The 22,847-nt window shown below is 36.4% G+C and overlaps 1 protein-coding gene across 3 annotated transcripts in view; it reads right to left on the bottom strand.

Annotated features, from left to right (window-relative positions):
• Positions 1-2,134: 2,134 nt before the first annotated feature.
• The window catches only part of Dip-C (dipeptidase C), a 400,748-nt gene continuing 380,035 nt past the window's right edge, over positions 2,135-22,847 (bottom strand). For all 3 annotated transcript variants that reach the window (XM_090391828.1, XM_090391835.1, XM_090391843.1), the window contains exon 17: positions 2,135-2,857. The gene's annotated coding sequence lies outside the window, so the exon portion shown is untranslated. The remainder of the gene's footprint in view (positions 2,858-22,847) is intronic.

Here is a 22,847-nt window from a genome sequence, read left to right as displayed (position 1 = left end):
TTAAAATATTATAGAATAATCATCATAAAGGCTGTGTAGCTCAGTGAAAATGCGTTTGCACTTCCACTAAGCAACACAGGCTCTATGATGATTATTGTATACATGCATATATGGCCAAGGTACTTGACTGCACGAAAGAAGACTTGGTCTGCAATGTAGTCACCGACTAGAGAAACATTTTCTAGGCCTTTATTCGACCAGTTCCCTCGTTAGTCTATCTCTTGAACGAGCAAGCAGGTTTTTCTCCCTTAAACTCAAGAAAATTGACCGTAAAATCCAGTATTTTCAGACATTAAAACTATTGTGTTAGGGTTATCGGCCAACAGATGGCGGCACTTGTTAGCCGTTTCTTCACTGATTGCTGCTGAAATTAGTGATAGCATTGGGCAGGAGCGCACCGGCTAATGTGCAATGTGTGCGACACACACGATCGCCAGGATAGTAAAGGCGCCATAGAGGAGGAAATACTTATAAAAAAACGTTTTTTAAAGTAATTTTTTTATTGGAGGGGGGGGGGAATAGGGCCGCCAACTAAAGTGTTGCACACAGGCGCCAGACACTACTGGCATTGGGCAAGCTATCTCTGAATGGCTACCAGTGGGGAATGAACTGCCCACTCAGTCTTCAAAAGTTAGGACTAAAACGGCCTCGCCTAATCCCTATATACTGGAATAAAAGAGGTTACCTGATTTTATTTTTTTTTACAATAATCATCTTCGGTAAGAGTCCAACATATTATTTTACAAAGTTCAACATTAAATGCTGCATATATATTTCATTTTATACATTAAATTGCAATATTTTTTTTTAATAATAATTTTTGGCTTATATATTATGTATGGTACCATGGTATTACAACTGGAAAAACAGCAGAACATTTCGCCCTTCGATTAGAAAAGAACTGGGTTTGATTCTCGTTGTGGGGAGGGGAAATCTTTATATGGGCTTTTTCAATTGAAGGTGAGTTAGCCTATCTCATAGGCTAACTCATAGGCCACTCCTTTACATGCATTGACCGTTCTCACTCTCACCACTTCATCAGGCAATGCATTCCATGGTTCAACCACCCTCTTTCTCACAGTTTCCTTTCATAACTTCCAGGAATGGCCCCTAGTCACGACTCCATCCCACTGTTCAATCAAGCAAAAGAACTCAACAGTGTCAACCCAATAATCAGCTCTCAACAGTTTAAAAGTCTCAATCATATCACCCCCTTCTTCTTCTATCCACCAAACTCTGCAGTCCACACTCCCTCAGCCAATCCTCATCACTAACATTGTACAGTCCCGAGACCATCTTTGTTATCCGCCTTCGTACCCTTTCCACAGTTAATTTATCGCCTTCAAATCCTGGGGACCAGATCCGAGAACAATAGTCTAAGTGTGGTCTGCGCAGAGTCTTATACAACGGAATGATAACCATTTTATCTCTGCAGGTCAGTGTCCTTCTCATTACTGCAGCAATCCTCTGCGCTACCTTCACTACCTTTGCAATATGTCCCCTAAATTTCAAGTTTTTATCAATCATCAAAACCAGATCTCTTGTCTCTCCTACTTCCTGCAGTTTAACTCCTCCCATAGAGTATGCAGCGTCCCATCAATGTGTCCCAAACCTCAAGACCTTACATTTTGCTGCATTAAACTAACACCACCTACCCCATTCATTTGCCCATCTATCTAGCTTATTCAAATCCTTTTCACATCATGGAGATCTGATGTTAATAATAATAATGTTATGTTTAGCAGCTAAGAAAAACAATATTATTCACATTATACCTTCTTCTTCAACTCATCCAATACTTAGAATGGTAGAGCCCCCTGATTAGGGATCATGGCAAATTAATGTAGATGCCATGCCACTTTTAAGGGCTAGTATTTATGTCTATAGATCTGAGTGTTCACAGGACTGGTTTACCCTGTTGTTTAGAGGGACAAAAAATCCTACGCCTCTGTATGAGACCAGCTAACTCACCATTTGATTGAAAAAAAACCTAGTAAAATTACCTAAGTCACAGATGGGATTCAAACCCAATCTTTCCAATGAAAGGGATCATCTATATCAACTGAGCTACAACGGAAGCTCTGTTCATATTACTAGAAATCTAAAAATTAAATAAAGTAAACAGTCTGTATAATATATTTCTTTGGATATTTTTTATTTTGACTGATTTCTGGTTGTTGCATTTGAGATGAAACATACATTTTAAAACTAATTAGAATATGCAAACTGAAGATCTTGTATTTAAACATGGAAGATCTCAAAGAATTTAAACATGGAATATGTAGAGGCTGGAATTTTTATGACAAGTCAAGTAGACCTGATGGCAACTGTGTTGATAATAATATTAATATAAAAATATGCATATATTGGAGGTGCAATTATCATGCACATTCTACTAACAAAACAATCTCAATTTCTTATTTTGTTAAATTAATATTAAAAAAAATTAAGTACATTTATCAAAAAATATTCATATTTTATTTCATTTCTGGTGAAACAGAACTATATCACAAACAATATACATTCCAGATTTTAATATTTAGGTCTCCTTTTAACCCATTTTATGAAGATATCAATATATCTATCTATCTGTGTGTGTGTGTGTGTGTGTGTGTGTGTGTGTGTGTGTGTGTGTGTGTGTGTGTGTATATATAAATTTTTTTTTAAACAATGAAATCATTTCATTTAGTATCACAATTTACTCCATACATATGAGGATGAAAAAATAATCAGAATATAAAAGAATTATTGTTCATTTATCACATCATTGAAAAGTCAACTAAAATTGTTATATGTTTAAAACTCCATTAGTGCTTGTTTTTCATATTATGCACCAGATGATGTGTCTTGAGCTATTCTGGAAAAAAAAATTTCAACTAAGTTTACAAGAGGAAAAACTAGTATTACTTCATAAAAAAGATATATCAAAATCTCAATATTACTTCTAATCTATATTAAATAATTTATAAGTATAGTTTATGATTATTTGCTTTTTGAAGATTAAAGATGAGTACAGTAATACTGTATAAATAAATGAACAAAGAGTCAACTAATGCTAGTTTAGTTAGTTTGCTCCAAAATTTATAATGATGTAGGCATTAAACATGAACTAAAAATAATAATAATACTTTTTTATTAGTAAATTCTTCCTTATATTCAGCAGTTGTATGAATAGCATCATAAATTTGCATGATAAAATTTGGAACTAACCTTAACTCTTTAGCATTAGTTAATTCTTTGTTCATTTATTTATACAATATTACTGTAATCATCTTTGAAAAGGAAATAATTATACACTGTGATCAGTGCACGAAGCAAAGAAAAATAAACAGTATGGAAAAATTCTATCATATAAATGCTTGTCACTGAATTTAGTCTTTTAATATAGTTAATGAGTAAAAATAGTGCAAGTGCATGGAATTCATGTTTTGCATCTTAAAATTTCATTGCATGGATACTCACAAAAGTCTGATATAATTCTAATTATAGACAAAAATATCACAATAAATATAATGTACTATACTGTTTTCTAACTGTAGTTTCAAATGTATAGATAGATAAATAGGTGAAGTGAGCTCATTAAATTATCTTATCTGCATATTTCTATAAGTGATACTGATATTTTTAATAAATGCCATTAAGAAATGATGAAGAATCTATTGTCTGTAAAAAAATGAGAAAAAGTGGTTATATTCTGAATACCATGTTGTGTACTTTGGAACTGTAATGGCAGCAAGCAACTGTTCTGGGCTTGCATGAAGGGTCTTCTTTGTTATAGGTCTTTCCAAATTATGAGAACAGCGATGTGAGATGGAATCAGCTGTAATAATAATAATCAGCTTATATAATAATAGTCTTATTATTATATAAGCATCTCCTTAAGTCAAGACTTACTGAGGAAGGTAACAATAAGAAGCAATCTACCATATATATTAACTACTATAGTTTCTGCAGCCGACAAAACACTTGGTGTACTTTTTTGCACAAGACACTACTTCACACCTCTACAGCTGCTAACTCTATATACAAAATCTGCTCAGCCATGGAATACTGCTCCTATATTTGAAGTGGTGCACCAAAATTCTCTCTAAGATTGCTGAATTCTGTTGTTTAATTTTGACGGTATATATCAGAACACAAAATTATAAGTAAATAATTATTTATTAACTACTTATTGCTGATATTTTGCTGGTGTTATAACCAGCATCTTCAGAGCACAAAAACACAGTATGCGAGAATATAACATGGTCTAACAAAGGGACTAGTTTAATAAAATTGTAGCAACAACACGAAGACTAAAGTCCTAATTAGGTGCTCTGTATCCAAATATATATATATATATATATGGAGACTGTGTAGCTCAGTGGATGTGGTGTTTGCACACCATGGCCCTTAGCCGCACGAAGGAAGACTTGGTTTCGAGTCTAGTCGGCGACTAGAGGAAATTTTTCTAAGCCTTTTTTCGACCGGTTCCCGAGTTAGTCGATCTCTGGCACGGGCAAGCAGGTTTTTCCTCCCGGAAACTAGGGTTTTTCGTCCTGTAAACTCAAAAAAATCGACCATAGAACCCACATTATTTTCAGACATTAAATATATTGTGTTAGGGACCACGAGATGGCGGCACATTTGAGCCGTCTCTCTTCACTGTGTACCGCTTAATTAGTGATAGACTTAGGCCATCTATCTCTGATTGGTACCAGTGGAGATTGAACTGCCCATTCAGTCTCCAAAAGTCAGATAGGGCTAAATGGCCTCGCCTACTCTCCATATACGGGAATAAAAAGGCGTTAGCTGATTTATATATATATATATATATATATTGTAGCAATAACACAAAGACTAAAGGCCAAAAAAAAAAAAAAAAAAAAAAAAAAAAAAACGAGACAGAGAAAGCAGGTACTAGTTATGTCTTAAGATGACTCTCTCTCAAATCTTAAGCAAATTTATACAGCCATATTTGTTGAGATTTGAAGTATGTTTCAGGGCTTCTGTTGCTTCTAAAAAAATAATCTCTCTGACTTGTAAAAGCTTCTGTGCAGTACTTTTGTTTTCTTCCAGTTGATCCAGTCCAAAGGCAACTGTGGTGATGGACACAACATAATATGAAAACAAAATGCACACACTTTTACAAGATCAGTCAACATACAAAATTATAGATCGCAATCCCACCATCACAAAAGAATAAGGTGCGTAAATTACTGAAAAAAGTCACTTCCTGGCCCAAAGAAACAGTAAACAAACTCAAGCCCTTCCATGTTAAAACACCCAGGATACATGGAGCACCAAAAATTCACAAACAAGGTACACCCTTACGCTCTATTGTAGATAGTATGAATAGTCCCACATACAAACTGGCTAGACATTTAGCCAAGCTACTAGCCACTCTCACAAACAATTCTCCCTCCTTTGTCAAAAATTCTTCCCACCTAAAAAGTATTTTAGAACACCATACCTTAAAAAGCTCAGACTTAATGGTGAGCTCTGATATCACCTCACTATTCACAAATGTACCACTAATTGAAACCCTTAATCTGCTAAAGTCACACTCCCCCCCCCCGATATATTTGAACTATTTAACATATTCGCTGCCAACTACGAATATACTTGTATGACGCTTACCGCTGGCAACGAGATTACTGTACTGACCTTGAAGAAGTGAAAATGCTTGGCTTGTGGAGCTAGCATCAAAACTGTGTATTCTCATAGATGGTATATGCTCTGCCAACTACGAGTATACTCATATGACGCTGACCGCTGGCAACGAGAATACCGTACTGACCTTGAAGAAGTGAAATTGCTCGGCGTACGGGAACAGACTATGCCGAAGTAGCGTGGCAGCGAACATGTTAAATTCACAATACATGCAGGATATTTCACATGGAAAGGGAAAATATACAAAAAATTAGATGGGACAGCTATGGGCTCCCCCTTAGCCAACTTTTACATAAAACACCTGGAAAAACCAACTATCAATACAGCCACTCTCAAACCAACACTTTGGCTATACTATGTTGACGATGTACTTGCTATTTGGCCACATGGCATAGGCACAATTGGATACATTCTTAGTACATTTAAATAGCCAATATCCAAAAATCCACTTTACAATGAAACTGGAAGCTAATAACTGTCTGCCCTTCCTGGATACACTAATCACACGTCTTCCAGGTGGTTCGTTATCATTCTCAGTTTTTAGAAAACCCCACACATACAGGAAGATAGTTACACAAACAATCACACCATCACCCTTCTCAACAGTATGGTATCTTAAAAAGGCTAACCCACAGAGCGAGAGCAATCTGTTCCAATGACAATGCTCTTGCTGCTGAACTGGCTCACTTATGCCACACCTTCTTGGCCAATGGCTATAATCCCCATAAGATAAACAAAATACTAACTGCTCCTAAGAAACCACTCCCACTATCCATCCCGGAGAACTACAACAAAACAGTCACCATCCCATACGTTAAAGGCACATCGGAAAATATATCTAGAATTCTCAATAAACATCAACTACACACTATGTATTCTGACCGTGTGTCAAATTAGCAACTCTCATCCGCTCAGCCAAGGACAGCATCCCTCCTTTATCACATCCAGGAGTCAACAAAGTACCCCGCTCATGTGATCAAACCTACTGTGGACATCCACATCCACTATCACTATGGCAAGTCGGGCCTAGCAGACCATGCTTTGCATACCCTTGCACATAGGATCAACCGGAAGAAAACAAAAGTACTGCACAGAAGGTTTTACAAGCCAGAGAGAGAGATTATTTTCTTAGAAGCAACAGAAGCCCTGAAACATACTCTGAATCTCAACAAATATGGCTGTATAAATTTGCCTAAGATTTGGGAGACAGTCATCTTAAGACATAACTACTACCTGCTTTCTCTTTTTTATTTATTTATTTTATTTTTTTAGGCCTTTAGTCTTTGTGTTATTACTACAATATATATATATATATATATATATATATATTTGGATAGAGGGCACCTAATTAGGACTTCAGTCTTTGTGTTGTTGCTACAATTTTGTTAAACTAGTCCCTTTGTTAGACCATGTCGTTGTATTCTCACGTACCGTAACAAACTGTGTTTTTGCGCTCTGAAGATGCTGGTTATAACACCAGCGAAATATCAGCATTAAGTCAATAAATAATTATTTACTTATAATTCTGTGTTCTGATATATATACCATCAAAATTAAACAACATGAACGACAAACACATAAGCCTTTCTACATGATTACTCAATTCTATCCAGAAAAGGGCAATCCAGCTAATTAATGATCCCTCTATCACAGACATTCAGTTTCTGGCTTGTGCCTCTTCTACAGATACTTTCATGACCAGTACTCTGCTGAACTGCCTGCAATTATTCTTCCATTCTCCTTCAAAATCAAAACAAGAGCCACTGCTAGTCAACACTTGTTTACACTCTATTTTGAAACTCACTGAACCAACTTCACTGCCTCCTCTTTCATTTCATCTACTTCTGTCCTTTGGAACAATTCCCTCCCCCCCCCTCTGCTCTGCCTTCCCCAAAGATTACAACCTTCAACTGTTCAAGCAAAATGTGAACGGATTATTCCTTTTTCTATTTCTCTTGAATACAAAGCGCTAATGTGCTATAGGTCATGTGGCCTTTCGTATGTAGATCAGATATATAAAAAAAATAATATCTGTCATAACTCATGTTAAACACAGTCGTTGCCAAAGGGGTCGACATGACATTGTTAGGGGTCGATTGGGGGGGGGGGGTCGACAGAAAAATATAAGACATCATTGTGTTATGTCGTCTTTTCCTCCCTCGTAAATTTATATTCCGAGTTACTATTATTTATCACTTTAGGATATCAGCTATTCCGTTGCCGACAAATTTATAATTGTTTAAAAACGACTGCGCCAGCCAGCAATTGAATTCTGATACACTATTAAACAACTCTAAAATAATAATGGGATCACGTGATTTGCAGTCGTGGCTCCCCTTTTTCTTTCTTATGAAAATGGATTCCCCCTTTACTCATACAGGTCCGAAAGTTTAATAAATGGTAATTCAAATCTTAGAAAACAACAGACTCATGAACTTTGGGTTAAAGAAATACATTTATTTTAAACACTTGCATATATACACTTTAAGTAGTAACTTCAATACTAAAGAGTCTGAACTCCCCCCCCCACCTTTAGGCTAAGATATCCAAAATTTCTACCCCTAATTTTTTTTCTAACAATCCCACACCCTTTTTGTATTATTATATTCAGACTCGATTATTCCACACAGAGTTACTCAGTGCTCACATATAAAAAAACACATGCACATAGTTATATACAATCCTTGTGTAGAGCATATCAGATGCAATCCGTCTTGTATTTTAACATGGGATAATATTCTTATTTGTGCTCAAGCTTTATCCTCCCCAACTTAGTTAATGTTCAAGCTAATATTTAACATAATATCATAAAGTTTCTTCCTAATAAACAGTTCGAAGGTTTGGTTCCTTCCTCAGCATAAACTTAGAGTGGCACCAGCTTATTTGACATAGACAGACTAGTCCAAAGTCAGTCCTTTAGGCATCATATGAAAGTTAAATGTGTGGAGCTCCTAAATTCCTTGGTTCCTATTCCTTTCTTGGTTACTATTCTAAAATGAGTATGAAAACTTGTACATTACCATCCTTGTCTTTTCACAGAGTTGCTGGGGGTTCCTTGCGATTACACTTCTGTGTTTTCTCACCATGTTTTCTCATGGCATCGGCGACTTACTTCTATTATCCTTGAAAGGTTGCCCTCTCGCTGACTACACATTGGCATAACTAACCAATGGCTCTTTACTGGAATTCCAACCTCATTCCTTTGGTGACTATACTCAACCGGGAGATTGTTGCTGGGCACTGGCAGCAAGCTTCCACAGCTATCCAGGACTTGGATGGGAATGCAGGAACAGAAAACAAGAGAGTGATTTGAATCTCGCGCCGGACCTTATATTGCAAAATGCGAGCGCCCTCTCTCTCTCGATGACTTCGTCATGCTCATAGCTGCGGCCGATTTGTCACCGCAACTCCGAACTGTTTTGACATGGTTCTAATACACAGATCATCTTATATACATCTAATAACAACATTTCAGTACTGAGACATAATTTTCCCTTGCTAATTTCACACAAACATTATTAACTTTAAATATAGATTTCCCAAAGTTACTTAATATCTACAACCTCAGATGGTTAGACATACCTCTGAGTGAACACATGTACACTATTCTCTTAGCTCTTCTTCTGGAGGCATAAGTATGTCCTCATCCTTAGATCTAATCGTTACCGTGTGTTGGGACAGAAACAGGATGACTCACCAATAGTGAATCAGCACTTTTACTGACACATGTATGGGTAATATTTAATTCGGTTAACTTGGATTACCTCCATGACAAAAGACATGGAGGTAATGACAACGCAATTAAGAGTGAATCGTGGGATCAGTACCTCCATCTTACAGGTCCATGAATAGGACCTGTAAGATGGAGTAAGGTCATGAAAATAGTTACTGAGGCCAATCAAGCAGGCCAAAATGACGTATTTACCAATAAACGGATGTTGGTGGTTCCTGTCGGCCGGCACAGTGGGAGCGAGATTGCAACACGTGCATGGTTCTTATTTACTGATACTTACAAGTATTCGATCCCAGTCTCATTTTTGTGCATCGACATACAAGTGAGCATTAATGTTCTAAAATTCATCAACATACATATTATAATTCAATCGTTATTCATTCACGAACTAAACTTCTCTATGTTGAAGAGTTGAGCAGCGCTGGTAGTAATACCAGTGATATTACTAGTGATAGTAATAGTATTAGTAATATAATAATATATACTATATTATAGATACAATAAACACTGTAACTATAAAATAAACACTCTAAAAACTCACATAAGTGTCTTTTTTTGCTTGTCCTATTATAATTACGTAATAGTAAAATATAGGGGGTCGATAAAAAGTCAAGAAACGCTTCAAGGGGTCGACGGGCAAATGACTTTGGCGACCCTTGTGTTAAACAGATTCAATGCCTGTGCATTTACAACATCATTCCTCAATGCATTCCACTCACCAACTGCTCTTCATACAAAAAATCTATGCCTCAATCTCATATGCACTATATCGTTACAAGGTTTCCAAAGGGAAGGAATTGGGACAAGACCACTATCTTACCAGATAGACCCTCTTGGGTATTTATCTGGTAAGCTCCTCTTAACAATGTATATGTTTCAATCATACCATCCCTCCACTGTCTATTTACCAAACTTCATTTACAGGTTACATTACTGACAGGTTCCCTCAGCCTGTCACCATAGTCAATATTCCACAAATTTGATTCTGCTTCTATATATTAAGGCTTTGGTCTAATCAGAGCCTTATACGGTGGAATGATCACCTCAATGTTCATACTATAGTGGCATTTCTTTGTATCACCTTTGCAATATGTCCTTGAAAATTAAACTCTCTGTTCACCAATGTCCTAAGATTCTTTGCTTCCTTCTTTACCTCCTTCAATAAAACACCAGCAATATGATTCACAGTATCACATTTCCAAGTTCCAAAGTTCAAAACCTTACATTTCTTGGCAGTAAACTGACATCCCCACTCATCCACCACACAGAGATATTCAAATTACTCTGAAGCACCAGTACATTAGTGTCATAAGCGTTCTGTCCAACAGACCCGGATCGAGGCAGGGGGGGGGGGATGGGCAAATGCTGCAGGCGGAAAAGTAGAATGGCAGAAAACTTACATATAGTTTATATTATAATTATACTAGAAGCAGAAAAAATAAAAAAAATAATAATTAAATTGGATATATCATATATTTAAAAAAATATTAAATTTATATATACATATTTATAAAGAATTATATTTTATTATAATTATATAAGCTCCAAATAATTATTTTTATTTTGATAATCCCTGGGACAGAAACAGATCCAATTTCATTGAGAAAATTTGATTTTCTTATAGATAGAATATTTTTATTTAAGAAACAAAATTAATCGGAAATTTTATTTAGTAATTTAATATTTTAATATAAAAAATTTGATATAAATATGAAAATAATATAAATATGAAACTTTTTGAAACAAGGAAAAATAATTTTTTTAAAACTATATTGTACTGTATAAGATGTTATTATCTATAATTATAAATCGTTCACATATCCTCAAAATTTTCTTACATGCCAGTTCGCTATCCCTGTATTAGTGTGTATTATATTATTAGTTTGCTGAATGAATTTTGTTACCTCGTATTTACAAAGGTAAGTTTGTAGTTAAATATGCGATTTATCTTAGTAATGATTTTTTAAATAAATTATTCATTTCATTTTCTTTGTAGCTATAGCCGTGGTTGTTTTTAACTTTTTTATTATTATTATTAATTTACGAACTCTTGCATATATTTGAAATTATGCCCATTGACTACTATATGGAGTTTTACGTTAATATTAAACAAGGTAATTTTTTGAAGGTAATTTTTAATTTTACTTTGCTAATTTATTTGTTTTCTTAATGCAGTAAAATCAGATAAAAAATAATTGTGTATAAAGGGGTGAGACTTGGCAAATGACGATTCAATTCTAAATTTTTTATGTTGTTTTGGGTCCATACTTTATGAAAAAAATAATTTTTTTTTATTATTTCAGAAACAGACAAAAATGGCAGATCAGAGAAAAAAAAAACCTTTTCTGGTTATCAATACAAAAAAATTCCAGTAGAAAGAGAAGTTACTCGAGCTCAACAAGAAAATCAATTGAGGAATTTTTAAAATTATCAGAAACAAGTCAGTGAAAGCATGACGTTCTTGTACAGTACCCCACTGATAATGTGTCTGAAATTTCGAATTTGTGTATAGATGATAATCAGGCTCTTGAGAAATATCCAATAGCTTTGACTTCAAATACAAATACCTAAACACTAAATTATGAGCTTTTTGACGATCCAGCTTTATAGCCAAACTTGTCCAATTCAATAATTGATATATTAGTAAACCGAGGTCCTCCTGCTGAATCAAAAGAGACTTTTTGTTCCACGCGATGAACATAATAGAAGTTTTCATGTATCGCATTATAATACAATTTTCGGAGAAACCACTAAAAGATCTTGGTTAATTTACTCAAGTTCAAAAAATGTAGTATTTTGTTTCTGCTACAAATTATTTCTAACATTCGAACTATGAACTTAATTTCAAACCTATGAACTTAATTTTGGAAGGAAATAACAATTGGAAACATATGTCCCAAGTTCTTCAGCGCCACGAAAAATCCCAAGAATATTTAATAATTTTGAAAAATGGATTGATTTGGAAAAGCGTTTAAAAAATGCAACTACAATTGATCAATATCAGCTAAAATTACTCAAAAAAAAACAAGAACACTAGATGCATGTTTTAAAACGCATAATATCGGTTATTAAATTTCTTGCAAAAGAAACATAGTATTCAGAGGAAGATCAGATACTCTATATACAAATAATAATGGAAAATGAAACTGATTGAATTATTCACCGAATTTGATAACGTATTACAAAAACATGTAGAACGCATAAAAAACAATGAAATTCAAGTTCATTATTTAGGGAAAAGTATACAAAATGAAATCATTAATATATTGAGCAATGAAATTTAAAAAAAAAATTGTATCTAAAATAATGAATGCTAAGTATTTTTCAATGATTGTCGATTGCACCACTGATATTTTGCAGTAGGCGCAAATGTTCTTAATTATAAGATATGTTTCTATAAAAGAAAAAAATGAAGAAACCAAAGATATTATACAAATAGAGGAAAGATTTCTAGATTTTATTAAAATCAATAATACAGCAGGAAGGGGTATGGCTGAAGTAATTTTAAAATTATTATTATTATTATTATTATTATTTAGGCTTCCATGGAGTCAAAAGACTCATCGTGGGAGGTCCTTCCTAAGAACATAAAGTCTGTCAAGACTCATTGAGGGGGAGGTCCCCCCCCCCTTAAGAAACACAAAGTCTATCATACCACTCCTTAAACTCATTGACCGTTCTCGCTCTCACCACTCCATCAGGCAATGCATTCCACGGTTCAACCACACTCCACGCAAAGAAACCACTCCTCACCCTCTTTTTCACAGTTTCATTTTGTAACTTCCAGGGATGGCCTTTTGTCATTACTCCCTTCTCCCAAGTATCCATTCCTACAAGAGGCCACCCCTGCTATCATCCTCCCTGGGACACACTGACTCGTTCAGAACAGCAATCTCTCCAGATACCTACGTCCTTCCTCATTCAAATGTAAGCTGTCTCTCGCATACAATTCCTCTCTTTCCTCAAACGCACTACAAGCATCAATATTAGAAGAAAAAACTTAAATATTCAAAATATTCGTGATCAGGGATACCACAATGGGCCAAATATAAAGGGGAAGAATGCAGTGGTACAAGCACTTTTAAGGAATAAAAATCCTAGAGTATTTTTTGTTCAGTGTTGTACGCATTTCTAGAATGCGTACAACACTGAACAAAAAATTGAGCGATGCAGCAAGCTGCATTGTAGATACCGTTTTATTTTTGGACATTATTCAGTCAATCTATAATTTCTTTTCTTCATTGAGTCATCAATGGGAAGTTCTAAACCACGTCCAAAATTTTACTTTAAAACCTTTATGAACCACGAGATGGGAAAGTCGCATTGAAGCTGTAAAAGCAATACGAAATCAAGTAAAAGAAATACACGAAGCTTTAATTTTCATCACAGAAGATGACAGCTTAATTGGGCAACAAGGCATTAAAACAAAATTGGAAGCTAGTTCATTAGCAAAAAAAATTAATTCTTTCAAGTTTATATTTGCACATTTGTTTGGTATGACATTCTAAGTGAAGTCAATGCATCTAGCAAATACTTGCAAAATATCTCTTGCAATATTATGGAAGCTTTGAAATTATTAGATGTCACGAAAAAATCCTTGATGCCATATAGAAGAGAAAATAATTTTTTGAAAGTTAAACATCAAGCCCATAACTTTGCTCTAAATATTGAGTTAAATGCTGATTTCCGAACTAACGACAGCACACGAACTCGACATGTAAAAACTCAATTTGATTCATGAATGTACTGATGAATCAATTACTAATTTTGAGCAACAGTTTCAAATAAATTTTTTTTAATGTAATTATTGATTCAGCAATAACATCGATTACTGAGAGATTTGAACAGCTAAATAAATATGAATCAATTTTTGGGTTTCTCTTTAACATTGGTAACTTAAAATTTGATAAAGATACAGTAAAAAAAGCTTGTTTCGACTTAGAAATTGTTCTGTCTGATGGTGATCAAAAAGATATTTCAGCAATAGATTTATTAAATGAATAAAAAGATTCTCTCAGAGAATAACAAATAATTATTCTCCCAAAGAAGTATTAAATTAAAAATTGTGCAAATACCTGCATAAGTTTTTTTCCTAATGTGTACACATCACTATGAATTCTTTTAACAATCCCAACTACAGCTGCAAGTGCAGAACGCAGTTTTTCTAAATTAAGACTTATTAAAAATTATTTGAGATCCACAATGTCCCACCAAGAGAGATTAGATGGCTTAGCTACTTTATCTGTTGAAAGTGACATGGCCGAGACATTATTATTATTATTCAGGCCTCCAAGGAGTCAAAAGACTCATCGAGGGAGGTCCTTCCTAAGACATAAAGTCTGTCAAGACTCATTGAGGGGGAGGTCCCCCCCCCCTTAAGAAACACAAAGTCTATCATACCACTCCTTAAACTCATTGACCGTTCTCGCTCTCACCACTCCATCAGGCAATGCCTTCCACGGTTCAACCACCCTCCACACAAAGAAACCACTCCTTACCCTCTTGCTCACAGTTTCCTTTCGTAACTTCCAGGGATGGCCTCTTGTCATCACTCCTTCCCGCTGATCAACCAAGCGAAAGAACTCCCCAGTTTCAGCCCTGTAACCACCTCTCAACAGTTTAAAAGTCTCAATCATATCACCTCTCCTTCTTCTATCCACCAAACTCTGCAGTCCACATTCCCTCAGCCGATCCTCGTAACTATCCTTTGTACAGTCCTGAAAACATCTTTGTCATCTGTCTTTGTATCCTTTCCACAGTTAATTTATCCCCTTCAAATCCTGGAGACCAAATCTGAGAACAATAGTCCAAGTGTGGTCTGATCAGAGACTTATACAACGGAATGATAACCCTCTTATCTCTGCAGGTCAGTGTCCTTCTCATAATAGCAGCAATCCTCTGTGTTACCTTCACCACCTTTGCAATATATCCCCTCAACTTCAGGTTTCTATCAATCATCAACCCCAGATCTCTTGTCTCCCCTACTTCCTCCAGTATAACTCCTCCCATAGAGTATGCAGCATCCCATCGATGTTTCAAAAACCTCAAGACCTTACATTTTGCTGCATCAAACTGATACCCCCACTTATTTGCCCATCTATCTAGCTTATTTAAATCCTCTTGCAGGACTACCACATCTGCACTATTACTAATAATCCTTCCCAGCTTCGCATCATCCGCAAACAACTGAATATCCCCCTGCAATCCACCGGCTATGTCACTGATATAAAGGTTAAACAATATAGGTCCTAGTACTGAGCCCTGTGGGACCCCACTTATAACCCTCTGCCTCCTTGAAACTGCTTCACCATACACAACTCTCTGATACCTATCAGACAGCCAATCCTGAATCCAGTTGACCAATCTGACATCCAGACCCATGTGCTGCAACTTAAATATCAGCTTATCATGTGGCACCCTGTCAAATGCCTTTGCTAAGTCTAAGAAAATTGCAGTATATGCCTTTCCCTCATCTAATGTTCTTGTAACTTTATTATAAAAGGCTAGCATATTGCTAAAACAAGAGCGTCCTTTCACAAATCCATGTTGATTCTCACAGATAACATTACCCTCATCTGCCCAATGCTGTACACGGTCCCTCACTACTTTCTCCAAGATCTTAACAACTACTGATGACACACAGACTGGCCTATAATTAGACACTTCCAGTCTGTTACCACCCTTATGCAATGGCACTATCTTACCTTCCTTCCATTCTCTGGGCACCTTTGCCAAAACCAGACTTTCATTGAAAAGCCACATTAAAGGTACTGTCAATTCCCTAGCACATTCTCTCAAAACTCGTGGTGAAATACCATCCAGTCCCACAGCTTTACTGACATCCAGAGTACTCAGTATCTGAAACACACTCTCCTCCTGTACCTCCAGACCTCGTATACCAGTCCTATCCCTCTAGCATTAAAACTGACTCCTCTAGGATGAAATACTCCAATAAAGTGTTCATTGAACAATTCCACTATGTCCTCTGCATCAGTCACTCTATTCCCATTTTTATCCCACAATATCATTCTTCCACAGTCATTTCTCCTCCTACTGGCCACATAGCTAAAAAATTCCCTAGGATTTTCTTTGGATCTTAGGGCCAATCTCCTCTCATATTCCAGTTTCGCTTTCCTTACCACACTAGTCACTCTTCTGGCCTGTGTCTTATATTCCTCATGCATCTCTTCACCTGTCTTCTTATATTTCTTCCATAGCCTCTTTTTCGCATGCAATTCCTGTTTAATATTGTTTGTCATCCACTTTACTCCAAATTGCATCCTCTTCTTCACTCGTGGTATACAACTTACCATTGCTGATAACAAATATTCTTTCACAATTTCCCACGCACTGGTGATATCCCAGCCTTCCAATTCCTCCCTCCATGAAACTTCCCGAAGTTGACGTCTAAGACTATTATAATCACCTGCCTTATAATTCCACATAAGTTCCCATCTCTTTGATACTCCTGCATGTCTATTCATTTTCCAAGTCAACACCATATGGTCACTCTCTCCAACTGGTGGGAGAGACGTCAACTCAGTTATTATCAACTCTTCTGATACTATAACCGAATCCAAAATTTTTGAACCTCTTGTTCCCTCTGTTACATGTTGTCTAAGACATTTGTCCCTCAAGAATTCTAGAAATTTCATTCCCCTATTGTTACATGCATCTTCCTCTCTCCAATTTATACTACTGAAGTTAAAATCTCCCATAACAATCATTCTTCTTGCACTTGCCAAACTTAGCTGTCTAAACATCTCCTGGTCCCCATCCTCTGTGCTTCTGGGTCTGTAGCAACACCCCACTAAATATCCTGTCTTGCCTACCTCTACCTCACACCATACGCTCTCAAAATCATTTGTCTCACTTCCTTCCAAATTCTCCACTCTTAGAGGACATAGGTCATCACTTATCATAAGCAGTACCCCACCACCATGCTTTCCCCTCCTATCCTGACGAAAAATGCTATACCCAGCGACTTCTATTCCTGTTTTTATATCCCCTTCTGTCAACCACGTCTCAGTGATCCCAATAATTTTTGGCCAGGCTGATGCTATCTGCGCCACCAATTCCTCTCCCTTATTTCGGATACTCCTGGCATTAGTATACAGCATATAAATGCCATTGTTTCTATACCCAGCATTATCCCTTCTAGACTCCACTGGGCTCAGTGTTACCTGACATTGTCTCCTTTCTCCCAAGTATCCATTCCCACAAGAGGCCACCCCTGCTATCATCCTCCCTGGGACACACTGACTCGTTCAGAACAGCAATCTCTCCAGATGCCTACGTCCTTCCTCATTCAAATGTAAACGGTCTCTCGCATACAACTCCTCTCTTTCCTCAAACGTACTCCAAGCATCCACATATACCAGTCCTCTCTTGTCACACATTCTCGCTATTATGCCATTCAATATCACCGCTCTTCTGCTCAGCTCATCATTATCATACCTAGGCAACACGCAGACTATTTTTCCTCTCTCTGTCTTCTTCCGTACAGTCTCAAGCAAAAATCTCATATCTCTCGCTGCCCAACTTACATTACCACTCAAGTCATTCGTTCCTACCATCACAATCATCTCATCCACCCTTTCACTTCTCTTAATTGCCATAGCCACCCTTTCTATTGTTCCTCCTGGCAAACACTCCTCACGCATCCTATCTTGAACACCACGGATCATTGAGTCGCCATACATTATACCTCTTACCATTCCCTCACTCCTATTGTTTCCATTCTCTCCTCTTCTTTCATTTCCATACCTCTCTCTTCTACTGTTTCCATTTTCTCCTCTTCTAGCACTTCCATACATCTCTCTCATTCCCTCTCTCCTACTATTTCCATTTTCTCCACTTCTAGCACTTCCATATCCCTCTCTCATTCTGTCTCTCCTACTACTGTTTCCATCCGCTCGTCTTCTAGCATTCCCATACCTCTCTCTCATTCCATCTCTCCTACCGTTTCCATTCTCTCCTCTTCTAGCACTTCCATATCTCTCTCTATCATTCCGTCTCTCCTACTGTTTCCATCCTCTCGTCTGCTAGCATTCCCATACCTCTCTCTCTCTCTCTCATTCCCTCTCTTCTACTGTTTCCATTCTCTCCTCTTCTAGCACCCCCATACCTCTCACTCATACTCCCTAAATTCTCTCTCTCTCCTACTCTGATTTGCCTTGCATTTATCTCTTCCATTCTCCTAATCTTATCTTTCATACTTCTGCTCTCATTCAAAAGACATTCCACCTCCTCTTTCAACTCATCTATCTCCCTCTGCAGGTCAGTCACTCTTAATCTAAATTCACTCTCCCAAACAAAACCATCTCCTAAACTTCCACAGTCACTCACACCTTCCACACTATCAACTATTATTTTCTCATTCTCTCCTATCATACTACTTGTCTTCCTACATTCATTCCCCGTTCCTGGAGCAACAAACTCGGATATCGATACATCTAATATACTTATTTCCTCCAACTGCCTGCATTTTGCGCACATACGCTCTCCACTCTCTTTAACAAGCCACATATGTAATTCCCGAGACGCATACACGCCGCAAGTACTGCATGCCACAAAGTCCCTTATGATATTGCTAATAATTGAGTTCTTAAATGGCGGAGGACTTGGCGTTACGCCACTTGCGACTGCTGTTGAATCCACCATCATTCCTTACTGCTGAGTAGTGTAATCTTTAATAATTATTCAATTAATAAATAAGAGGGGAAAAAAGTACAAACATCAGAACATTTAAGTACTAAATATAATTAAATAAAATATTAGATCTAGAAGTAGTAAAGTCTTTTGCTGAAATTAACTCTAGAAAGGTTTCTTTTTTTTTTTTAAATAATTAAAATTGTTAATTCTTAATTTAGATTTTTGTTATATGTTTTGTCATGTTTAATGTGATTTATGTAATATTTATAAACTGTGTTAAAATTATGTACTCATATTATATAATAAACACAAAAATATTTAATTAATTTATTATTTTTATTTATTTATATATAGTTATTCACTATATATATAATTTTTATATATACATATACAATTTCGACTGAAGGGTAGAAAAAAAAAAACTTGCACACACTCAAAAATTTGCTCTGGCCAGCGCTGTTGCCCAACTTTGCATCATGTACAGATAGTTGGATATCTACCTGCCAACCATTTGCAATATCATTCACAAACAAATTAAACAGCAATGATCCCAGGTCAGAACTCTGGGGCTCCACAGACACAGTGGTGTAGCTAGAGCTTTTGCCACCCAGGGGGTCCCTAAGTTTGCCGCCTTTCTCAATACACACCAAAAATACTACAAAGAGTCAAAACGACGTATAGGGAAATAAAACACTGTTTATTTTTGATGTAAAACTTTAATTTTCAACATTCTAAAATGTTATTTTTCTTGCTTTTCTGTTAGCAAAATCGCTGACATTGGTGAAGTCTATTTCATAGCAATTTAGGTAATTCTTAATCAATTTTATTTAGAAAAACTCGTCTCACAACTACCAACACTTACAGCAATTGTGAGGAAAATTCGCAGTAGTATTACAATATTTGGAAATGAGTTCTCCAGACTGTATTTTAGAATTAACTGCAAAAGTTCAAAAAGGTTCAAAGTGCTGCCTGGGGTGGACCACCCCCTCCGCCACTCCCTAGCTTGCACAGGCATCTCTCCTCCTCAGAGAAACAGCTCCTCCAGACACAACCAGTGATATCTATCAGAGAGCTAGTTTTCTATCTGATCACCTAACCAATTATCCAAACCAATTTGCAATAATTTATATGCCAATCTGCTATGCACTAGTCTGTTAAATGCTTTTGCCAAATTTGGAAATCATCATATATGAATCACTTTTATCCACTAGTGAGTTGCCTTATTATAAAATGTAAATAGATTATTGAAACAAGACCTCCCTTTAACAAACTTATGCTGACTTCTATGCAAAATCTTTTCCTTATCTACCCAATCCCATATCCTATTCCTAATCAATATCTTCAAAACTTTAATAATCGAACCAGAAATACAAACCGCTTTTGTAATTCAAAATACTTGCTTTGCTTTGCTTCTACCTTTATGCAATGGCACAATCTTACCCTCTCTTCACTCATTTGGGATCATTTCAGATCCAAGACTATCATTAAACAACGAAGTCAATGGAAATGTCAATTCCTTAGCATTCTTTCACAACACATGGTGAAAATTCCATCCAGGCCAACAACTTTATTCCCATCGGTATTACTTAAAAACTTAAAGACATCCACCTCATTCACATTGAAGGGACTGAGTCAAAGTACTTATCTAACCACAACTTCCTGTTTCTTTAGCACCATATCTTTTCCATTAGTATGAAAAACTTCAATAAGATGATCAGTGAAACAGTTCTGCTGTAACTTCTGCCTTGATCCACCCCTATAATGCACTATTAATAGATTTTAAGTTCATTTACCCACAGAAGTACTTTAAGCCATTTCCTGAGCCTTTCATAATCTACTGCCCTACAGTTTCACATGCATCCTTTCATTCCAGATATTTCTGCATGTCCTTGCACCTCCTAGGTCAGGGACACTATATGATCACTATCACCAACTGATAGTAAAACTGATATGTTATTCAATCACATCATCTAACTTTATTACTAAATCTAATATATAAGGGGGTGGGGCTGAAAAGTTCTGATAAACACAGAAAAAAAATGATAATAAACAACTGATGTAACCACAAGAAAGAACATATCTTAAGGCCCTTTAACCCCAATGTTTCATCAAATTGTAATAATTTGTTTTTTATTTCTTTTAGGATATATATGAAGACATGTCAGAAGTTTTGAAGAAATTCAAAATCACAGAGGTGAAAGTCATCATCAAGTTTTTCTTGCTGCAAAAAAAGTCCACAACTGAGATTCACCAACTTTGTGTTAGACTTAAAGGGACTGTGCCCCACATATTCAACAATTGTTAGATAGTTGGCCAAGCTTAAAACTGGGCATCCTGACACAACAAATATCCCCTGGTTAGGAAGACCTTTCACAGTGATCACAATGATGCAGTGCATGCTATGATCCTTGATGATAGATGAATATCAGCCAAAAATATTGCAAAGACTCTGGAGATATCCAGGTAATGAGTTGGGGGGTCATTATCCAAACATCTGGACACGAAGAAACTCTCAGTGAAGTAGGTCCCCAAATTTGAATACCAACCAAAAGAGAGAATATGTGCTGTCATTTCAAGGGATTTTGGTCATTTTGAGAAATCAGGTGCAAATTTTTTTTCGCATATTGTGACTATTGATGAAACATGGCTTCATCACCATGACCGAGAGACCAAACAACAGTCAATGGAGTGGAGACACAGAGGTTCTCTATGGCCAAAGAAGTTCCAAACCCAAAAGTCAGCAGGGAAGGTTCTTGACATTGTCTTTTGGGATATGAGTGGTGTAATCCTCACCAAGTACCTCAAAATAGGTGCAACTGTTACAGCAACAGTTTATTCAACAGCTCTGAAGGAGGTACTGAAGGAAAAAATGCTGCGGGAAACTGAGCAGAGGCATGTTGCTTTTGCAGGACAGTGCATCTGTTCACACTGCTCATGAAACCCAACAGACAATACACAACTTGGGCTTTCAATATCTGCCTCACCCACCCTATTTGCCAGCCCCAGCTGAATATTTCCTGTTCCCAGATATGTTCCCAAAGTCATACCTGTAGCTGAAGACTGATTTGCAACAAGGGAAAGACTTTTTTCTCAGAGGATTGAAAATAATGCAGCAGAGTTGTAACAAGTGTAGAATGTGTAAGTTACATGGTTCCTTCTTGGCGATTATCACTACTTTTCAGTACACCTTTGTTAACCTATGAGTTCTGTCTATCACCAACAATATTAGAGAGTGATACCTTAAGAACTCAAGAAATTCTCTTTTCCTTCTCCCATATGCTATTTTTGTCTTCATGTTTATATTTTGAAGTTAAAATCTGCTAATATGATAACCTTTTATGCACTTGCTAAACCAATTTGCCCAAACATTTCTTTCCCATCTCATTATTTCCAAGTTTTTAAAAAATCTCAACTAACTAACTAACTAAATAAACATAGTAATGTTTACTTCACACAGAACATTTTAAAACCTTTCTTGCCACCCACCCCCTCCACCACTTTCACTTTCTCAAACAAATAGACACAACTCATATACCATCATCAGCAGTACCTATCAATGTCGATAAAGATATCATTATCATTCAACTGTTTCCATTATCCTGATTATTTGAGGTCAGACTAAAAGAATAGGTCCATAAACTCCTATTCCTTATATTTCTTATAGTGGTGTCCAAGCAGGGGGCAGATATTTTTAGATTTAACTCTAGATCTTTCATTGTTTTCCATCAATTTTCCTCTTATCCTGCACATGTTATTTTCAACAGCCATCCTTACAACCCCCATTTCCTTGATCTGATATCTGCACATT

The sequence above is a fragment of the Typopeltis vanoorti genome, chromosome 1 (assembly GCF_054136105.1).
Source record: "Typopeltis vanoorti isolate ZY-2024b chromosome 1, IOZ_Tvanoo_1.0, whole genome shotgun sequence".
Classification (NCBI taxonomy): domain Eukaryota; kingdom Metazoa; phylum Arthropoda; class Arachnida; order Uropygi; family Thelyphonidae; genus Typopeltis; species Typopeltis vanoorti.
Note: the sequence above shows the minus strand (reverse complement) of the source record. Positions and strands in the feature narration are given on the sequence as shown.